We start from the raw sequence: 16,512 nt of genomic DNA on the forward strand, positions 1-16,512 counted from the left end.
GCTTGGGCGAGTAGCTGCGGGGGGGGGAGCTGTTGGCCGAGGTTGGAGTAGCCAGGAGGAAGGCATGGCCAGCCGTTGAGAAATGCTTGAAGTTTTCGATAATCATGGATTTATCGGTGGTGACCGTGTTACCTAGCCTCAGTGCAGTGGGCAGCTGGGAGGAGGTGCTCTTGTTCTCCATGGACTTTACAGTGTCCCAGAACTTTTTGGAGTTAGAGCTACAGGATGCAAATTTCTGCCTGAAGAAGCTGGCCTTTGCTTTCCTGACTGACTGTGTGTACTGGTTCCTGACTTCCCTGAACAGTTGCATATCGCGGAGACTATTCGATGCCATTGCAGTCCGCCACAGGATGTTTTTGTGCTGGTCGAGGGCAGTCAGGTCTGGAGTGAACCAAGGGCTATATCTGTTCTTAGTTCTGCATTTTTTGAACGGAGCATGCTTATCTAAAATGGTGAGGAAGTTACTTTTAAAGAATGACCAGGCATCCTCAACTGACGGGATGAGGTCAATATCCTTCCAGGATACCCGGGCCAGGTCGATTAGAAAGGCCTGCTCACAGAAGTGTTTTAGGGAGCGTTTGACAGTGATGAGGGGTGGTCGTTTGACTGCGGATCCGTAGCGGATACAGGCAATGAGGCAGTGATCGCTGAGATCCTGGTTGAAGACAGCGGAGGTGTATTTGGATGGCCAGTTGGTAAGGATGACGTCTATGAGGGTGCCCTTGTTTACAGGTTTAGGGTTGTACCTGGTGGGTTCCTTGATGATTTGTGTGAGATTGAGGGCATCTAGCTTAGATTGTAGGACTGCCGGGGTGTTAAGCATATCCCAGTTTAGGTCACCTAACAGAACTAACTCTGAAGCTAGATGGGGATCAATTCACAAATGGTGTCCAGGTAGCAGGCGGCAACAGAGAGAGACTTATTTCTGGAGAGAGTAATTTTTAAAATTAGTAGTTCGAACTGTTTGGGTATGGACCTGGAAAGTATGACATTACTCTGCAGGCTCTCTCTGCAGTAGACTGCAACTCCTCCCCCTTTGGCAGTTCTATCTTGACGTAAAATGTTATAGTTGGGTATGGAAATCTCAGAATTTTTGGTGGCCTTCCTGAGCCAGGATTCAGACACGGCAAGGACATCAGGGTTAGCAGAGTGTGCTAAAGCAGTGAGTAAAACAAACTTAGGGAGGAGGCTTCTGATGTTGACATGCGTGAAACCAAGGCTTTTTCGATCACAGAAGTCAACAAATGAGGGTGCCTGGGGACATGCAGGGCCTCAATTTGTTAAGCGGTGCGACACAGGGGAACCCAAGAGCAGACTCAGATGAGGAAACAAGGATGAATGAACCAAAATATGTATTGTACACAGGGAGATATGGAGTGCAGATCTGGGGAAGCTCGGATGAGTTGCAAAAATAACAGATGAGGAGACTGAAGTTGGAGTTTGCTGAATAGAACAGGGTAAACAGGTCCTGAGGGGAATCCAAGGTAGTGGTGGTGAATAAAATCCAGCGCAAGGCAGTTGAGTGGTGAGATGTGGAACGGGAGACAGGAGCCAGAGACAGAGCGTTAAACTGCAATGAGAAGATAAATGGTGTCAGGCAGGGAAACAGGCACAGCAGAGTAACAGGCTCTTGAATAATCATAAATGGCTAGCATCATGAACTGACTGAGCAGAGATGACAATCTGGCAGAGTGGAAGTGGCAGGACTAAGTATTTGTAGAGGTCTTGATTATGGAATGAGTTGCAGCTGGTAGGGATCTGCTCTGACTCCAGCACACCTGTCTCCAACCACACAATCACACAGAGAGGGAGAGAGAGAGAGTGTACATGGGGAGTAACTGCAGGTCAAGAAGACACCGGATGAACACCAGAGGGCGTAGCGGGAGCAGATGTGACACAATTGGGTTGAGGTCAGGTGATTGTGGAGGGCAAGTAATCTGATGCAGCACCACATCACCCTCCTTCTTGGTCTAATAACCCTTACACAGCCTGGAAGTGTCCTGTTGAAAAAGAAATGATAGTCCCACTAAGCGCAAACCAGATGGGATGGCATATTGCTGCAGAACGCTGTGGTAGCCATGCTGGTTAAGTGTGCCTTGAATTCTAAATAAATCACTGACAGTGTCACCAGCAAAGCACCCCCACACCATCACACCTCATCCTCCATGCTTCAAGGTGGGAACCACACATGCGGAGATCATCCATTCACCTACTCTGCGTCTCACAAAGACACGGCAGTTGGAACCAAAAATCTCAAATTTGGACTCATCAGACCAAAGGACACATTTCCACCAGTCTAAAGTCCATTGCTTGTGTTTCTTGGCCCAAGCCAGTCTCTACTTCTTATTGGTGTCCTTTAGTAGTGGTGTCTTTGCAGCAATTTGACCATGAAGGCCTGATTCATGCAGTCTCCTCTGAACTGTTGATGTTGAGGTGTGTCTGTTACTTGAACTCTGTGAAGCATTTATTTGGGCTGCAATTTCTGAGGCTGGTAACTCTAATGAACTTGTCCTCTGCAGTAGAGGTAACTCTGGATCTTCCTTTCCTGTGGTGGTCCTCATGAGACCCAGTTTCATCATCGCGCTTGATGTATTCGGCTCATGTGACAAATACAATTTGATTTGATTTGCGACTGCACTTGAAGAAACTTTCAAAGTTCTTACATTTTTTTGATTGATTGACAGACCTTCAAGTCATAAAGTAATGATGGACTGTTGTTTCATGGTCTTTTACGAAATAGGGCTATCTTCTGTATCCCACCACCACCTGTTCACAACACAACTGATTGGCTCAAACACATTAATTAAGAAGGAAGAAATTCCACAAATTAACTTTTAACAAGGCACAACAGTTAATTGAAATGCATTCCCAGTGACTCCCTCATGAAACTGGTTGAGAGAATGCCAAGAGTGTGCAAAGCTGTCATCAAGGCAAAGGGTGGCTACTTTGAAATATCTCAAATATAAAATATATTTTCATTTGTTTAACACTTTTTTGGTTATTACATGATTCCATATGTGTTATTTCAAAGTTTTGATGTCTTTACTATTATTCTACAATGTAGAAAATAGTAAAAATAAAGAAAAACCCTTGAATGAGTAGGTGTGTCCAAACTGTTGACTGCTACTGTATGTATGCACATGTTTGATGATAATATGTCTGTAGCTGATTAGATGGGATTGATTGTGTGTAACTTCCTGTTAAACTGTGTCCTTGGTGTGTTATGCGTGTTCGTGGAGAATACCTCCAGGTGCTGCATAACGGAATGACCTGTTGTGTCTGAGTGAGTGACAGCTCCCTCTCTGTCTCCCTCTCTGTCAGTCTCCCTCCCTCCGTCCGTACGTCCCTCTCTCTCTCTCTCTCTCTCTCGGTCTCTCTCTCTTCTCATCGACATGAAACATGGACCAGCAGATCTCCTTCATTTACTCAGACAGAGAGAAGGATAAAGACAGGGAAGGATAGAATGAGAAAAGGAAAGGGAGAAAGGTTCCTGGGAGATTGAGTTGACAAGAGATTGAGACACAATCCTATGTGTGTGTGTGTGTGTGTCTGTGTGAGAGAGAAAGAGAGAGCGAGAGAGAGAGAAAGACAGAGACAGAGAGACAGAGAGACAGAGAGAGACAAGCAAGCTGGTCCTGGGGCTTTGTCCACAAACACAAACAGACCCCACAGAGCCCCAGGACAGCAACACAATTAGATCCAACCAAATCATGAGAAAACAAAAAGATAATTACTTGACACATTGGAAAGAATTAAGAAAAAAACAGAGCAAACTAGAATGCTATTTGGCCCTAAACAGAGAGTACACAGTGGCAGAATACCTGACCACTGTGACTGACCCAAACTTAAGGAAAGCTTTGACTATGTACAGACTCAGTGAGCATAGCTTTGCTATTGAGAAAGACATGGCTCTCAAGAGAAGACAGGCTATATGAACAATGTCTTTATTCTTTTGGAACTTCTGTGAGCGTAATGTTTACTGTTCATTTTTATTGTTTATTTCACTTTTGTTTATTGTCTACTTCACTTGCTTTGGCAATGTTAACATATGTTTCCCATGCCAATAAAGCCCCTTGAATTGAATTGAGACAGCAAGAGAGAGAAAGAGAGGGAGAGAGGGAGAGCGAGAGAGAGAGAGAGAGAGAGAGAGAGAGAGAGAGAGGCAGAGATATGGTTCACATCAGACACGCTCTACACCTCTACACCCTCTCAGCTCAATGCTCTAATGGAATAAGCACTGCCGGCATTCCACTGCCCAGGTCACCCCTGGCACTGCAGCTCATTGGCTAATGCTGACCTTTGACCCCTTGTTAATGCTTACAACCATTGGTCGCACATAACTGGACACCCGCTGTTCATGATTAGCAGGCTGGGTGTAATCTTTGGCGCAAAATCTCCTTCTTATGCTACCCCAAAGCTGTAAAGGTGAACAGAACATTGCAGATAATTATAATAATTACGTTGCATTTTTTTAAAATTGACCTTCATTTTCCATCTGGCTCTATTTCAGGTAAATGAAACAAACAGTGATGTGATGTGTCGTAGTGGTAGTGTAGCTCCCGTCCAATAGTAGACCCTATTGCCAGGCTCTGGCTTTGCTGCAACTCTGATTCATAGGCCCTTGTCTAAGCCTTTATCTGTGCTGGAGATAGTGTATCTGCACTCAGTAGATCCACAGATATATGATATCCTGTAGAGCCACAGATATATAATATCCCGTAGATCCACAGATATATGATATCCTGTAGAGCCACAGATATATAATATCCCATAGATCCACAGATATACCATATCCTGTAGAGCCACAGATGTATAATATCCCATAGATCCACAGATATATAATATCCCATAGATCCACAGATATATAACATCCTTTAGATTCACAGATACATCATATCCTGTAGATCAGCTGTCCGCTCTGTTCCCCCTGCACTCCTTTCTGTACAGAATCCCTTTCAATTAGAGACATACTTGTATACGACTCACAGCACCACTTGTTTCCCGGCTAATCCAAGAGCCGCGCTCTGTGTGCAGATTCACATTCTACAAGATCATGAACTACAACCCATTATTACCACTGGAGACAGTGGACCAAAGCTCAAAGACAGTGTCTTGTGATGTGCTGCGGCAGCTTAATATTGTATTCTAGCTGCACAGCAGATGATCTGGCGTTCCACTTTATTAGGCTCTCTATGAATTTTACATCATTGAGGTTTGGCCTCAGAAGCTGAGTGACTGTGTGTGTGTGTTTTTGTGTGTGTGCGTGTGTGTGTGTGTGTGTGTGAGTGAGAGCGTAGTGCAGATTTCTGCGAGCTCTATTGAAACTCACTGATTACAGTCTCTGTACTGACAGGCAGACGATAAGGGAGAAGGCGACCGAGCCTGCCTGTCACAAAGATAACAGGTGCAGCTAGACTCTAATAAACTGCCTCAGACTCTGAGAGGGAGTGCAATCATGCCTGCGTGCTCCAAAGAATCCAATTCTCAGTCAGAAAGAGAATCGCAAAGTTAAAAATGGCCCATCGGGATGTTTTTTTTGGGGGGGGGAGAAGCATAATTATGTTTTGATTGCATGAGTTGTTTGATAAAAAAGCGGATGGTGAAAAGGAACATTATGTTTCCCTCGGTGGTATCTAGGTCCGCCTCTCGCCTCGGGGAGGGTTACTGCTGAGATTACCTCACTCACTAGACTGTCAGGCTGGGTCTCGGCTGATCTCTTTTACGGTGGTAGATCATAACTGGTTCTATCCGTAATACAGCCTCACAATGCAGACGGTAAGTTCCATGGTCAGCCGTAGTAGTACGGCGACCCTGGAGTAAATTAGGGTTTTCACCTTGTCCGCTCGGATATTCGAACCAGCGACCTTTCAGTTACTGGCCCAATGCTCTAACCACTAATTCTGACGAGAGAGAGTCATGTGATTTTAATGGGCCACATGCTAAAGGGAGTATGATCGAGTTCAAACTTTTATTTTGTCGTCTTGTGACATGACGACGGTCTGAACATCCTACTGGATCCTCACCACATAATGTACACATGTCGAAACACACACACTCACACACACACTTCTCTGCCCACCATCTAATTACACAACCACGGGTGTTGATATCGATCCCTGCACTAAAACCCCTTTTCCCCAGTCAGTATTTCTCTCCCATTCAATTAACCTGGTAAAACAAAGGTTAAACAAAATGGCTCCAAGGCCCCAAAACATTCATCAAAACACTGGATTCACATTCATTTTCATTTTAAACCGGATGTTGAGAAGGACTTGAACTTCACCCCACAGTCCATCCAATTCTGATGTGTCCTCATAGCACTGAGTGTCTTACAGTACAGATGTAATTTAGATAGCTTTAGTCTGATGCAAACCCAGTTAAAGTACCTAGACTAGACAGTGGTCCACTGGCTTAAGACTAACATACTATGCCACACACACACACACACACACACACACACACACACACACACACACACACACACACACACACACACACACACGTTTACACATGCACACAAACAACAGGCAGTAGACAATTGAGCTATCAATGCATGAACACAGACAACAGGCCTGGGCTCTTCATCCAATAATATAGCAGCAAAATGCCACCCAGATTTGCATGATCCCCAGCAGCTACAGCGCTTAGCGAGCATCAAAGGGTTGAACCAAGGTCAGTGTGTGTGCGTGTATGTGTGTGTGTGTGTGTGTGTGTGTGTGTGTGTGTTCAGAGAAAAATAGAACTGTATCACTTGACACAGAAGCGAGCAACGGCTCATACACCTCATGACCTTCTGGAATAAAGTGGATCTGTTATAGCCGTCACAGGCCTTACACTGCTGACTGAGTAGAGAGGGAGAAAAAAAAAGAGAGAGAGAGGAGGGGGAGGGAGAGAGAGAGAGAGAGAGAGGTGGGGGAGAGGAGGGAGAGAGGTGGGGGGAGAGAGGAGAGAGAGAGAGCAAGTAGAATGGGGCAGATAAAGAGAGAGGCAAAGAGAGAGGGGGAGAGAGAGAGGAGGGAGAGAGAGAGCAAGATAGAATGAGGCAGATAAAGAGAGGGGCAAAGAGAGAGAGAGAGAGAGAGAGAGGTGGGGGGGGGAGAGAGAGAGAGGAGGAGAGAGAGAGCAAGATAGAGAGGCAGATAAAGGAGGGGCAAAAGAGAGAGCAAGATAGAATGAGGCAGATAAAGAGAGGGGCAAGATAGAAAGGCAGATAAAGAGAGGGGCAAAGAGAGAGAGAGAGAGGTGGGGGGAGAGAGAGAGAGAGAGGAGGGAGAGAGAGCAAGATAGAATGAGGCAGATAAAGAGAGGGGCAAAGAGAGAGAGAGAGAGAGAGAGAGGTGGGGGGAGAGAGAGAGAGAGAGAGGAGGGAGAGAGAGCAAGATAGAATGAGGCAGATAAAGAGAGGGGCAAAGAGAGAGAGAGAGAGAGAGAGAGAGAGAGGTGGGGGGGGAGAGAGAGAGAGAGAGGAGGGAGAGAGAGCAAGATAGAATGAGGCAGATAAAGAGAGGGGCAAAGAGAGAGAGAGAGAGAGAGAACCATGCTGAATGATGCTGACTAGTGTATCTCCACACAGCGAGGCAAAGCGATGTGAGGGAGAGGTCCGTTACAGCATTAGCTCCAGCTCCCGGCTTCGAGCTGACTGCTCCTTTTAAAAGCTACTTGTTTTGGACTCATTAGCTTAGAAATCCAGTCCCTCCGGAGAGCAGAGAAGTTTCCATAACAAAGCAAACATATGAAATAAGGTATAATGAAGCGGCAAAACCTAATGCCCTCATTAAAAACGGTCATTATGAAGCTGCCAGGAGAACAGACAATGCTACCTAAAACTCATCTAGGAGGGTGTTCTCTCTTTCTTTCTCTCTCGATCTCTCTCGCAATGCTCATTATGAGGCTAATGAAGAGGAGGCGATGAGGGGAGGAGAGAGTGTCGGGCCTAGTCTCATTGTGACTTCATGACTTAGGCGTAGTCCACAGAGAGAAGCAATGGAGCCAGAGGAGCATAGTGTACTTTCACTGTGACCCTATTTTTCAAAGAGACACACAGTGACTCATTTTCTTGGTGTCTTGCAAGTGAACACACACACCAACAAAGAACATAGCCTGCACATTATACAGCAAGCAGAAACAACACAGAAACAATGTTTGGGCTCTAGGGAGGAAGGGGCCACTACGGTATGTATATGACTTACACAGATAGTCCCCCAACTCAAAATACGATAAAGGAGTTCCTTGGAAGAGCTGGGAAAGATCAAAGCCTTTCTCTCTCTCTCTGAGCATTCTTTTTGATTGGGGCAATCAAAGGGTCAATCAAAGCGCAATTCCGCCACTTTTCAACCTCATATTCACTATCTCCAGCACCACACCAGCGTTAACATATGTGAAGACAGCCCGTTTCTATGATCGGTGGTTAAAAAGATAAGAAGAAAGGCCCTAAAGAAATGCTTCTCTGTGACATCACAGGGTAGGATTAAAAGTGATTTAAATGGTGATTTTCAAAACCTGCAACGAGTTTCAAGCCAGAGGGAAGGTATTTTCTTGCTCCCCGAATCTCATAGTGTTGGAAAATAACTGTTTTAAAAATGTTCTTGATGATGTCATCGGGTAGAACTTTTAAAAAACTTTATATTTGTTTCTACAAAACGCAAAAATGCGCTGTTTTAAAATATGTACATATGTATTGTGCCCGGAGATAATGAAAATTAGGTTGAAAAGTTGTGGAATTGCCCTTTAATGCTGACTCCCCACAGCAGCAGCAGCCAACCCTCTCTGTGGGTTTTCTTCTCAGAGAGTGAGGCAGAGAGAGAGCGAGAGAGAGAAATGGAAGGAGATGGCGAGAGAGAGTAGAGACAGAGAGGGAGGGAGTCTGCTCTGGACCCAGAACAAAGAGCTCTAACAGCTGTTTGATAATAGGGATCCATTAATTAAATGTTGATGCCTCAAGTCTGTACTGAGCCATGGTAAAATAAATCAATGAAATAAAACCAAAACTGCTCTTTTGGAATCATGGCGGGTTTGTGTAATGGCCCAGTGTGCAATGTTTACCTACGAGGGCCTTCGTGAGAAATGATTCCCACTGTGTGTGAATGCGTGGGTGCAAAACAGGAAGTAGTTACTGTGCCATGCTCTGCAATCAGTTACATTATAATTACTATTCTCCCTGGACGTAATGTGCCAGTGATGTAATGACAGAACCCAGAGATGGTTCCTAAAGCTTTGTAATTCTTATTCACATCAGCAGGCTCCATATGCAGTTGACTGACTGACTCCATACGCCCTATTCATGGCAGTTACTTCTGGGGCCTTATGTTTCAAGCATCTCAGAGTAGTTGTGCTGATTACGGATCAGTTTTGCCTTTAATGTCACAATAAATAAGACAGGGGTACCTGATCCTGGATCAGCATTCCTACTAAAACTTGATACAAACCAAATATAAAATACACTGGGAAACCAACTATGCCATCAACATATTGACTTGATACTGTGAATGCCTATCTAAGAAAACAACCATAGTTTTGTTTATCTGTTCTGTGTGTCTTGTTGCTATGCACTGCACGTTGCTACAGTAGTGAATGACCAATCCCTATCATATTGTACAAGAATCATGAATAAACAGACATGGCTTTAGTAGTTCTAAATAGTGGTTCTACTTCCTGCATGGTCAGTGAGCAAATACTGGTTCAATAAGAAAGACCCCGTGCAACATTTCTGAGAAGAAGGAGGCGCTCCTCTTTGAAAACACTGAGGGACACCTTTTGGTCACAGCGGTGTTGCAGCGTGGAATTTCCTATTCGACATCTTGAGTCATTGTATTGTTTACTGTCAGGGGGGAGGGAGGGAGAGACAGATCATTAAGCTGAACTGATGAGATGTTAAAGCCCCTGTAGGATGAACTATGTGTAACGGTTGATGTGAGTCTCTCGTGCCATTCAATCCAAAACTGAAAGTGAACAAAACGCTTCTCTTCTTCTCTCCTCTCTTCATGTGTTGTTAGATCAGAGAGTGGGTTGAGTAACTGTATCAAGGGGCTCCTTTTCAGTGTGGCAGTGGATGGGCTGGGCGGCCGGGACCTCCCCGAGAAGAGTCTGAAGCCAGGGGGAGCGCATCCAGGAGTCTCTTTCTCTCTCCCTCCATCCCTCCATCTCTCTCTCCCTCCTCATCTGCTGTGGTTCAGCTCGGCTGGACTCCCTGATTGTCTCTCTTTGTGTGGCTGCTGCTATTGGCCCTGGAGACCATGAAGTATCATTGAAGAATGTAGACAGCAACTTTTTGTCTTTTACTAAAGTGAATGTGGTGGTTTTCCCCTTCACTTTTTTAGAGTAAGATGGACTGGCGCAGTAGATGAGTTCATGTATGTGTCTGTGAATGTGTGTCTGTGTTGGTGTGTGCATGTCTGTGTCTGTGGTGTGTGCGTGCCTGCCTGCCTGACTGTCTGACGCCTTAGTGCCTGTGTGTGTGTGTTTAGAGGTCTCTAAGCAGCACAGAGGAAGGTGAATCTGATGCCCTTCAAGCCCTAAGAGTGCCTCCTCTCCATCACCCCAGCTGCTTAAATCAACGTGTCTCTCCTGAGAGTCATCCCTCACCATGAGGAAGGGGCTTATTTTAACCTTGCCCTCTCTCAGCCGGCATCCCAAATGGCAGCCTACTCCCTTCAGAGTGCACTACTTTTGACCAGGGCGCATAGGGCTCCGGTCAAACGTAGTGCACTATATAGGGGATAGGGCGCCATTTGGGACACATCCTCACTCTCCCCTGCTGCTGCCAGCTTCAACATTATGAGATCTCCAGAGGGGGTTCTATCATCTTCCCAAGACATGAGGAAAACAAGAGTATTTATTCAATTACATATCCAGTACTACAGGTCTTAGTACTCAATCATTCCCACACTGAGGACAGAGAATTGACATGCTCTGAATATTAGATAGCTGAGCAAAATAAATATAATTCAGACTGTGGAGTGAAGATGAGCCCAGAGGGGGGCTGGTGGTGGTGGAGAGAGCAGCTTTATTTGGGTTCTTCCTACTTGGTTTGCGAGAAATGGGGCAGAGAGAGTTTAAGCAAACAGAGAGGGTAAAGGGAGGAGAGAGAGCGAGAGAATATCCACAGTAGGGGGAGAGAAACGGGGAAACGGGGCCAAGCACAGACACACTATACTCCCTAGCAGAGCAGAGAGAGGGAGAGCAGGGGTTCTGTGAGTCCAGGCAACTGAGCTTCAGACCACAGAAATGCTGCAGGCCTCTGTAGTGAGGCAATGTAGACTACCTCCTAAATGGCACCCTATTCCCTATGTATTGCACTACATTTGACCATGTCTCTGGTCAAAAGTAGTGCACTATAAAGGGGATAGAGTTACGGTGCCATTTGGGACGCTCTCAGAGAGCCCATCCAGAGAGCTCGACCTTCCATTTTGTCAATATTGAGGCGTCTAAGAAAGAACAAGTAGTGCATCTCTATTGTTTCATCAACATGGTCGCAAAGCTCAGCAGTTCGCAGAGGCAAGACGAGGAAACTAAATGAAAGAAGCCAACAGAGTAATGAATAGAGCAGAATGTGATGTTCATTTTGAAGGTACAAGATGGTTCATGAATTCTTGTGAGGTGTTTCTTCCACTTTCCTCAAATGATCTACTGCATAACTACTACTGATCTACTGCATATAGAGTTTCCTCCATCTAAAAACAACGTCATCTCTCTAAGAGCTATCTCTTTCGGCTCTGCCAAATTTAAATTGGGACCATTTCTCATCTTTGAAGTCTGATACGCTACATGCAGCAACTTGGAAAATCATGGAATTCCATTTTTGAAAAAAGAGAAGAACATGTTATTCAGAAAGTTCCTTTAAGAAGGTAAAGGCAAAGAGGCAAGAGGAAGTGCAAAAACGTCATGTTTTGATATAAATAAATTATAAAGTTGCCCTCTATAGAGGTGGGGATGAGGCAGAAAAAAACATCTGAAATAACTCAGTCCTCTGCTCAGCTTCCTGAGTAAACATCAGAGTTTGTATTCCTCACAGTTTCTCCATGAGAGACAGTTTAAAGGCAGAAACACTGACAGGCAAAAGGCAGTGAGTGAGAGTTCAAATCCTAAGAGTCTTCCACGCAGCATCCTGTGTGACCGTTAGAGAAATAACTGACTTTATTTGAGAACAATAACAACCTGACCAAGAGGGAGAAATGAAGCAGACAGGGAGCCTTGGTATTCCTGGTCTTCTTAAATGTGGACAGGGAGCCTTGGTATTCCTGGTCTTCTTAAATGTGGACAGGGATCCTTGGTATTCCTGGTCTTCTTAAACGTGGACAGGGAGCCTTGGTGTTCCTGGTCTTCTTAAATGTGGACAGGGATCCTTGGTATTCCTGGTCTTCTTAAATGTGAACAGGGATCCTTGGTATTCCTGGTCTTCTTAAACGTGGACAAGGAGCCTTGGTATTCCTGATCTTCTTAAACGAGGACAGGGAGCCTTGGTATTCCTGGTCTTCTTAAACGAGGACAGGGAGCCTTGGTATTCCTGGTCTTCTTAAACGTGGACAGGGAGCCTTGGTATTCCTGGTCTTATTAAACGAGGACAGGGAGCCTTGGTATTCCTGGTCTTCTTAAACGAGGACAGGGAGCCTTGGTATTCCTGGTCTTCTTAAACGAGGACAGGGAGCCTTGGTATTCCTGGTCTTATTAAACGAGGACAGGAAACGTTGGTATTCTGGTCTTATTAAACAAGGACAGGGAACGTTGGTATTCTGGTCTTATTAAACGAGGAAAGGGAGCCTCCAGTTCTCAGACTCTGATCCAACAATCACATATTGACCTTGATCACTGGCCATGCTCTGGGGTTTACGGCAACAAAAGCGCTAAATAGTGAGGGTGGGAAATGAAATAGACCAGGCTACTAAGGGAGATACTGTAGAGGCTACGTCCCAAACGGCACTCTAATCCCTACAGTATATAGTGCAATACTCAAAGGGCTCTGGCCAAAAGAAGTGCACTATATAGGGAATAGGGTGCCATTTGGAATGAAGCCTGAGACGAAAAGCTTCACTAGCTTCTTAGGCCAGACTGACACAGAACATAATTATTCTGTATCACTCTGGAAAATAGGTTTTAATATCCTAAATACATGGCCTACGGTATATATTTTTCATTAAACAGGCAGACCTATTAGGGAAATAAATAAATAAGAATGTTTTACATATTCTGTAAATAAACACTCTCCAAATGGTAAAAAATGTACACTACCCACTGGGCACAGTCGTCAAGTTCAACGTCTATTCCACATTGGTTGAAATGTAATTTAATTGAAATGATGTGGGAACAAGGATGAGTCAACCAGTGTGTGCCCAGAGGGTAAATAGGCCTAAAAAAAGTATCCAGAGTGCCTGACAAATTCTCTTCTCGACTAGACTCAGACAATTAAGTCATTACCAAACTGTTTGGAATGCAGCGATATGTTTGTGTGTATGTTCTGTATTAAAGGTCAGACAGGATTGTTGTTAATGTAGTTGGTTAAAGAGTGTCAGAATAATGGCCTCTTTCTCGTTCTCTCTCTCACACACACAGATACAAAATGTACACACACGTGCTCACACGCACACACACACACACACACACACACACACACACACACACACACACACACACACACACACAGCCATGTGTAATCACTTGGCTGGAGGCGGCAGAGTATTTTTGAAGCCTATTAGCAACAGGCCATTTCCCTGTGTCCTGCAATGCAGCGTATGACATTTGTCATGACTTCCGCTGACGTCGGTCCCTCTCCTTGTTCGGGCGGTATTCGGCATTTGTTTTACACACCTGGTTTCAATTCCCCAATTACATGTTCATTATTTAACCCTCATGATTTTTGTGCTTGTTTGTTTGTTGTATTTACGGTCCGTGTTGTGGGCTCGGTATATTTGACTTGTATTTGTAAGTCTTGAGTAGATTTATGTGTATTACTCATCTCTGTTGTCCTGCGCCTGACTCCTCTGCTCCAGCTCACCCAGACCTTTTACAACATCACCATCAATTTAAGGGCAAGCTATGCATTACAGTACTGTATTATTGAAAAGGGCAAAAATAGCACTTTACTACCACTGCAAAAAAACATTTACAGTCATCTCTACTAGTTATTTGTTGTAAATAATCTTAGTTTAATCAGTTTGCATGATCTCTGCTTCGACCCAGTAGTTCCGTAGGCCTTCAAGGCAGCTTCAGTATAAGAAAGCAGGTGCCAGAGTTAGCGCACACACACACACACACACACACACACACACACACACACACACAAAAATCTAAAAGTTATTCTTAGAGAGTTGTAATTGCTGTGTGATGGACCTACTGCTGTGAACCTGGCCAGTGCATCCTACTCAACAAACATAGACGAAGCCCAGTGGAGAGAGTAAACACATTTAAATAGTGAATAGACCTTCACTATGAAATATTTACGACTACGCCATTTCTGTTTATTTCCCTTGGCAGAGTAACATCACCTTGAAGGTTGTGGTCATCAACAGGGTAAATGTTTATCAATGCAAATGTTGTGTTAGTTGGCAGGGGCTGCCGGCGTTTCAGACGTCCATAGAAGGTTTGTCGTTCTAATCTTTAAACAAAGAGTGGTAAAAGGCTTCCATTTTGCACACACTGGTTAAATCAACATTGTTTCCACGTCATTTCATTGAAATGACGTCGAACCAACGTGGAATAGACGTTAAATTGACACCTCTGCCCAGTGGGTTAACTCACTGTACCTAAAGTGCCTTGATTGTACACAGCATTTAGATCGAACCAAGACTGAGTTGGTTTGATGAACCAAGCTTGTATGATGAATAAAACTGACTGAAATGGATGTCTAGGCTTTAGCTTTGTGGGCTGATGGGGTCTTAAGCCATGACACCATCCACATTCAAAAGCAGTTAGTATTGAAGTTACAACGTACACTCCTTGCCTTCCATCAAAACTAGAGAGCAGTACGATGTGGCAATCCACCTTTATGACCTCACACCTCTCCAGTCCAACAACAGAGGCTTAATGCCATCTCTCAGTTGACACCCTATTTGCGACTTCACGCATATACAGTGTGTTTCCCCTGAGTCTCTGCCTGACTCTGCAGCATAACGTTAACCATGTTATTATTAGTCCAGACCACAGCAGCATCTCTGCATGGACTGCATTTCTGTGTCTCGAACGTATCAACCTTGAACCTGGCTCCTTCTCTCTCTGTCTCCCTCTCTGTCTCCCTCACCCTCTCTCTCTGTCTCCCTCACCCTCTCTCTCTGTCTCCCTCTGTCTCCCTCACTGTCTCCCTCACCCTCTCGCTCTGTCTCCCTCACCCTCTCGCTCTGTCTCCCTCACCCTCTCGCTCTGTCTCCCTCACCCTCTCGCTCTGTCTCCCTCACCATCTCTCTCTGTCTCCCTCACCATCTCTCTCTGTCTCCCTCACCATCTCTCTCTGTCTCCCTCTCTCTCTGTTTCAGTCTCACTCTCGCTCTCTCCCTGATTTCAATGCTAGACAAGCTTGATGATAACAAACTTGGTATTTAGCATACATTGGCATTCTCCCTGCCCTCCGGCCTCCAGGGCTTAGCGTTCCCTCGTCTGACCCATCCGTCTAACTTTCTCCCTGGCATCAGATGTCACAAAGACCTGCCTGCCCTGGGGATGTTGTGGTGGGTGCTGCAGTATAGTACACATGGTGGATGGAGGCAACCTTACATAGAATACAATGTAAAGCAGCAATCTGTTCCATTAAGTTCAAACCACCTTCTTCAACACTGGGCCAGCTCCACAACAGACAACCGTCTTTAATAATATAGAAGCATATTCTAAATAACTTCCTGTAACGGTTTTCTTCTGGTGAAAGAGAAGCGGACCAAAATGCAGCATGGTTTCTTTGATTCATGTTTAATAACAAAAAGATAAACACGAACACTACAAAACGTGGAAAACAAAAAACAGCCCTATTTGGTGCAAAACACAGAGACAGGAACAATCACCCACAAACACACAGTGAAACCCAGGCTACCTAAATATGGTTCCCAATCAGAGACAATGACTAACACCTGCCTCTGATTGAGAACCATATTAGGCCAGACATAGAAATAGACAAACAAGACATCCAACATAGAATGCCCACTCAGATCACACCCTGACCAACCAAAACATAGAAACATACAAACTATGGTCGGGGTGTGACACTTCCTTTGCCTTCCTAGGGTGGTTGAATATCCCTCGCACAGACAATAGACCCCCCCGGTCCTTGTGTTCAGTTTCTGATCTTTAGGTTGGTCTTAGTGAAACACACACACACACTGCATGATCGTTCAAGGGACCCCTAACTGGGTAGGTAGCGAGCCAGCCAGCTCCAGCCATAAACCCACCTTTTAACGCCATGGTCATGTGGAGAGCACTTTAACCGGTGAAGCCCGATGTGTTTTCGAGCTTGTTTTATTCCTTCTGAAAAGTAAAGCTTTTACCCTAGCTGTGGAATTCCCACTGCAATGCACAACACCGTAGTGCCAACCTGCA

This window comes from Oncorhynchus tshawytscha, linkage group LG15, assembly GCF_018296145.1.
Source record: "Oncorhynchus tshawytscha isolate Ot180627B linkage group LG15, Otsh_v2.0, whole genome shotgun sequence".
NCBI classification, from domain to species: Eukaryota; Metazoa; Chordata; class Actinopteri; order Salmoniformes; family Salmonidae; genus Oncorhynchus; species Oncorhynchus tshawytscha.